The sequence below is a fragment of the Capsicum annuum genome, chromosome 8 (genome assembly GCF_002878395.1).
Source record: "Capsicum annuum cultivar UCD-10X-F1 chromosome 8, UCD10Xv1.1, whole genome shotgun sequence".
NCBI lineage: Eukaryota > Viridiplantae > Streptophyta > Magnoliopsida > Solanales > Solanaceae > Capsicum > Capsicum annuum.
In genome coordinates, this window is record NC_061118.1 from 171998150 (window position 1) to 172004976 (window position 6827).

The following is a 6827-nucleotide window of genomic DNA, read 5'->3' on the forward strand; positions in this document are numbered from 1 at the left end:
TTATTATTAAATAGTTTTTGGGTTTCGTGGATGTCCCGACCCTTGTTGATCAACTTCAAATCAAGTGTTGGGAATACGATGATTTAACGACATGTTAGGTGGTTGGAGGCTGTTCGTATTTCCAAACCCAAGCTTTTCACTTGAAAACCTGTGTCCAAACCCACTCTAGAAATTTAGGATAGAGCTAAACCAAAATCTTGTCTAGGAAGACACCTAGGATAGAGCTAAACCAAAATCTCATTTAGGCATGAGCCTAGGACGACCCAATACCCGAGGAGATATTGGGACCATTAGAAAGTCTGTCTTACGTCTATTTGACCACGAGTCATAACAGATTATCATTCCTTATATGTTAAATTAAAGGATATAATGTCAGATTGTATGTACCATTTTGAGCAAATAGTTAAATTTCTTTTCTTTAGTAAAAATTTTCAAGTGGTAGTCTAATTGGGATTCTCGAAAGACTTCTTTTCGGTGGTGATCAAGACTCCAAATGTAAAACCCCGCAAAATTCTAGTCGTTTGAGTCCTTTAAAGCATGCCAAGAGAGGTCCCAGACTTAGAAAAAATTCAGCTAAGTGTTAGGACTTAGTCATTTCTAAAGCCCTCAAACTTTGATGAATTTATTTACGACCTTCCCGACATTAGAAAGTTAGTTTTTAAGTTGATTCATAAGCATGGAAGTCAATAGTACATCTCGGATGAGTTTCAGAATCTTTAGATTAGCATAAGGGCGTGTTTGAGATTCAGAAACAATGGCTCGAGGCGATATGCCCGCGGCGCCCTGCCCTGAGCGGCGCTTCGGAGCCTGCGGTGCCTTGCCTAGAGCGGTGCTCCAAAGCCCGCGGTGCCCTGGCCAGTCCGATCCAGGTAATTTCTGCAGTTTTGCTCCGCATTTTTAAGGGCAAATGGGTCATTTTCCCTTTACCCAGTAGGTCCATAACAAGGATTAAAGCCCCAAATAGCATAATTGCTCATCCTTTTCACAAAATCCTATCAAGAACAAGTCCTTGTTTCATCAAGCTTTAAGAATCAAGTCTCAAGAACTCACCACAATCTTCACGAAATTAACAAGCAAGGTATATTAGGTGTTCATCCTTGGGTTTCTTTCACACTTGGAGTTCAAGAAACCTTTTTAAAACTTGAATTATGATTTTCATGTTATGGATTAAATTGTGCTCATGATTTTAATGTTGTATGGATTTCAAGTTGAGATTTTTTATGAGTTCCATGAGATTATGTTAGCATGTGAGTTGAATTATGATTTTCTTAGATTGAAGTCCTTAAATTGTAAATTGATTATGATAGTCATGATGCATTAACATGTTGTCCATGACTAAGTATAAGGTTATTCCTCTCATATGTTTGTCAAAATGCCTAAGTGAACAAATTGTGCATTTTGAACCATTGGTGATCTAAAGGATGAATTCATGCTAAAACTACATGTTCAAAATTACTCCCAGGTTAAAGTTATGCCTTGTAAGTGTTTGATGGAATGTCCATGTGAATGAAATAGTGAAATTATTATATGTTAGCATACATTTCCATTCATGTACAGGTCCAAATATTTGACAAAATATCTCAGTAATTTCATTGTGGACAATTGACTATGGTTATGTTTTCAAGAATTGCTATGTCTTGTTATTATTGATGCTATTGAGTCCTGCGGGTATTTATTACCCGAAATTTAGTTGTTTACCTAGAATTACATTAGCTACAGAATAGTCTTAGCCATGTCACGAATAGTAGAACCCAGTCAGTTACAAAACTCAGTAAAATCAGTACAGTTCAGTCAGTCAACATGAATCGGTGTCAGTTCAGTCAAGCCTAGTACAGTTTAGAGATCAGTTCAAGGTCCATTCAGTTGGGAGTAGGATTCAGCACCGAACAAACCCAGGGATGGGGGCATTCCTGCCAGCAGAGGGTTTGACCCTTAGTAGCAGTCCCTGCATTGCCGAACTACGTAGCCAGCATAGGGTAAGTCTTCCTCCTACCAGATTAGGGTTGACGCGATGGAATCCTAATGACACTTAGAAAATCTTCTAGTTGTTAGCCCCTCAAACATGACACTAGATGGAATCGAGTCTAGAAATTTACAGGGCGTTACAATAGGAGTGATCACCACACATATATTAACAAGGAATAACTCAGTTCGGGTCTATACGCGTAGGAACGACGGTCTAAACTCTATCCCGAAAGTACGGGGTGTTACACCCTCTACCTCCCCAAGGTAGAGATAAGCTCTGCGTGCACTCTACCCTCCCCAGACCCCACTTGTGGGATTTCACAGGGTATATTGTTATTGTGGCTATTCACTATATTCAACTAGTTCTTTGATAAGAAAAGCTAGCAAGATGGTTTGTAATTTATATTTCTGCCAAGTTTTCCAAAGTGGTTTCATATGTTACATGGTAACTCAAAAAAAGAAAGAACATCAGATATCATGATATCCTGCATTCTCGGCATCATGTAGCATAAAATGTCTGTAGAGCCTGCTTACCTTAGCGGGTTTTTTCCCAATGCATAGCACTTGTCAAGTTTATACTGTTACGCCACCCATATACAGACTCAAATTTAGTTTTACTGCACAAAATGGATTTTAATTAGACGTAGTAGTTTTGTAGTTCATCATGAAGAGGCATATTACCTTTTTCTTAACTGTGGAGTTGAATCTCAGTTACGGAGTTTATCTTTCATTATTCTTGGCATGAGTGGACTATGTCACTTTCTACTCAAGAGTTCCTTGCTGGAATAGAGGTCTCCCCAAATAGTACCTCAAAAATTGGAATAGTTTACCACAAGCTAACTGTATGGACAGAAAGGAACAACAGAATTTGAGAAGGCAACAAGCCAAGCATACTTAGCTTTTAAGTTTAGAGCATTTTATTTGCTAGCTTTTTGGTGCAAACTGATTTTTGTACGGGATTCAGATTCCTTGTTAGACATGATAGAGAAATTGCATGACATGAGCTATTGTATTGACGCACTAGCTTAGTGCACTTTCTAGGACAACACTAGGGATGACAGTGAGGTGGGGTGAGGTCGGTTTGGCTTAACCCGCATAAAGGTTAACCAATCCCACCCTGCATAGCAATTTTTTCAGTTTTCAACTCCCCCTGCTTAAATTTTATTTTATTTTTGTTTTAAACCTAGTAAGCTATATTATTTTGCAGTGATTAATCCACCAGAGACAGCATGGATTTTCTCTAGTCAAAGAGGATTGAGACCGTGAGATCCTCTATCTCCTTTTCTCGTTATGATGAGACTTATCACTGTTGATTTCGTGCAATACTACTTTGTGGAAGAGTTGGCACATCGTAGCACCTTTAAAGGTGTTCGCCCAAAAAAAAAAAAAAAAGCTTCTCTTGGCTAGTGACAAAGGAAATGTGTCTCATCCAGTCTAATCTCTAGAAAAGAGAAATGCAACTTTGTAGCAAATGTCCTCCATGCAAGAAGTCCCCTAAAGAGATCTATCATCTTCTTTTGCACGTGGTAAGATCACTTACTAAATTTGGTGCATGTTAATTGCAATTTTTTTGTCATGAACTGAACAATGCATCACTCTATTGTGGTTTGCTTGCACAGCTGGAACAAAGTTGGACTCAAAAAGGCATGTATTTGGAATACCATATCTCATTTGGTAGACAATTTATATAGAGATAAATGACTGAAATTTTTAAGGCGAATGGGGGAATTTTCATAGCCTTAATACAAATATATATTTTATTTCTAGCTTTTTGGTGCAACATGGTCTCTGGCTATGTAAATGATGTCAATTACATGTTTGATATGATCGGGGAATTGCAAAATTTGTAATTCTGCATGCAGTGTCTTAATGCTGTTCATATCAGTTGTGAAATTTGCTGTGTCGTTCTTAAATCTTCTTTCTTATTTAGTTCTAGCATTAATATTAGTGTTTCACTGCTAATATCACATAAATTACATTTGAATATATTTAGCCTCTAAGTGTCCTAATATTTTATGATATTAATATTGTTAAAGGGACACACCTAAAATCCTGAAACTCGGTGTAGCTGGGCTAGGTGCTTCATGTTGCTTACTTAGTGCGGTTATCAGGCTGGCCTCAACACTCTGTTTTAAAACGGATAATACTATAAAACAAATATAAATGACAAAGCGAATCGCTATTGTAAAGTAGAATATATTTGGATCGTAGATGTTTAATAATTTTCGCACTTGATTGACAAGGCTTTTGCTTCATATATTTCTGTTAAGTGAAGTTTTTCAGTGCCTTTTGTCCACATTCTTATTTGTATTTCTAATTATTGGTTCTTGCATTAAGTAGAATTTTTTTTTTTGTTTCACCACCTTCTTCCTTTGCCCTTTAATCACTTTCAGCTGTCACTTAGTGTTTTCCGACTCTGATACAATATGATGTGTTCTATGGATAACATTCATCTGCATGTTTCAGCCATAAAAAAGCTACTAAGAATTGAATCTAAATTATTTATCCTTTTTCTTCTATTTGTAGGTCGATGAACAGTTCGCTTTTCCTCTATCAAATTGGTACTAGAGGGTGTTCTATGATCCTACTTTACGCAGTTCTCTCTTTTAACTTTGGTCATCAATTTTGACCTTTGTTCATGTTTGGAAGCTTTTAATGGATTATGGAGTTGCAAAAGAGGATGTTACATGGCCAAACGATGAAAGTACTGTTTGTCCTGTTGATGCAACAATAGAAAAGAAGGTAAAGAGTAATTAAACCACCTTCCTGCCAATCTGCGATAACCTTGAGGATGGAAATGCTGATTATCTCGATTTCACTGGATCTGGCAGAAGTTGTGATAGAGAAAATACAGCAGCTGTCTTGCAAAAAGGTTTAAATTGGATGTGGCGAATCTATTTACTTCCCCAGAATTCTTTCTTCAATTTAGCTCGCTCGACCACACAACAATAACAACACACCTCTTATAATCCCACAAATGGGTGCTCAACCATACATACAACTGGTAATTATAGAGATCGTTCTTGTCAAGTTGACATCATTGTTTCAACCATATGAAAACTTGTAATTTTTTTTCTTATTCTACCCCAGATAATGTTGGAGTAGGATGAGTTTACTTGATAAACATGTAATGTTGTTTTCTTAATGGAACCTTTTTTCAGGGGGAAGTATGCTTTTTGTTTCTCCAGCATTTTCCCGAAGCTGTTGCTCTCCACATTAGTTATTCCTAAAGCATTATTTTTCTACTCAAATTCGAGATGCTTTCTTCTCCTTGTAAATTCTTTTATTATGAGTGGAGCACAACATATAACCTTTGCAATCAAAATCTCTTTTGCTCATCCTCTTTGTTCACCTTCTATTGGCTCTACAAACTAATGGAGGGGAAGGTGGTAACGGTAAGATTTTGCTAATATATCACCATTTACGCTCCAGTAAAATTGCTAAATGTACTTTCTACAAAGATTTCAAAGAACAATGACTGACATTATACAAAAACAAAAGGGAACGCTCAAATTTTTCGTTGTACTAATAAAATTTTCCACTTGATAATTTCATGCCAGTTGCATGAGAATGACCACTTGATTTCTCCTGCATAGACAACGTGTGCTAATTAATTGGGTGCTAATCATTTCAATTTTCTTATCCATTTACGTGTTGTGATGTGCTTTCTCCCATTTAATCATTGGTTATTTGAAAGCCTTTAATTATAGAAGTACAACATTTGTATGATTGTATCAAAGGACTATTTACATATTTATAAAGTTCAAACTTGAGATTTCCAATTAGAATGAAAGAATTTCAGTCTTCTCAGTGATGAATATTTTCACTTCACTTAAAGGTTCTAAACGTCATTAAATGTATACATATCTCTTTTCTCAGTAAGCAGCTCCAATCAAATCTAAATATTTTGATAAGTTTTTAAATAGGGGCTTGTTTAAATTATATATTATAGTTAGTATCAGTCCAATTTGTAAATGTGTTGAATTGGATTGTGCCCAAATTGATTTGCCATTAAAAAAGGCAATTTCAATCGGTTCAAATTTGGACGAATATCATACTTTTTATCGATTAATTTTGTCGCTCAATGTCGTATCTAGCATGTAATAGGAAGAAATTTTCACCACAACTATCAACAATTTACTCGTAATTTTCAAGCATCACTGGAGAGTTGAATGTTAAAAATTAATGGGACAATTTTATTGCAAACATTACCTGAAATTATAACGACAAAAGTTCACAGTAATTTAAGTCCGAATATCCTCCCGTTCAATAACCTATACGAAAAATATAACATTACCAGTTAGACAAATAACTCCAGATCACTTTTAATCAATGGACGACAAATAATCCAATCTACTTGGCAAGACCCCCAAATTTTGTGGAACAGAAACTGGAAAAGGACTTGGAAGAGGGCCTAGTCAGAATGCTTAATATTCTAGTCCTAATAACTCTACCCTTTTGTTAGCTGAGGAACCAATACAATCTTAATAATAGTTTAGGTATCTTCTGATATCTTGATAAGAGATATTAGGGGAAAGGAAGAAAGACAATTCAAATTAAATTATTTTCACGAAAATGATGATGAAATTTAAATTTCACTTTTTAATTATTTCAATTCACTGGCTTGTTCTATACCGTTTCTATACACCTCCTATACAGTTTCAATACATATCTTATACATATAAATATTTTATACGAAAATTATACAATTTTGATACACAATTTATATAATAACTGCACATTTTTTTTACATGTTTTATACAACAATTATATAATTTTTATACACTTTATATATATTTATATATATATATATATATATATATATATATATATATATTATACATATACATTGATAGAACTAT

The 6827-nt window shown here is 35.2% G+C and overlaps 1 long non-coding RNA gene across 2 annotated transcripts; it reads left to right on the plus strand.

Annotated features, from left to right (window-relative positions):
- The first annotated feature begins 714 nt into the window (after positions 1-714).
- Positions 715-5152, plus strand: LOC107880040. 2 transcript variants are annotated; one of them, XR_001677151.2, is made up of 3 exons: positions 715-1078; positions 3173-3491; positions 4492-5152. It is a non-coding gene; the product is annotated as an uncharacterized LOC107880040 (long non-coding RNA). The 2 variants fall into 2 exon arrangements; XR_001677152.2 differs by having other exon boundaries at positions 4615-5152.
- The last annotated feature ends 1675 nt before the right edge of the window (positions 5153-6827 follow it).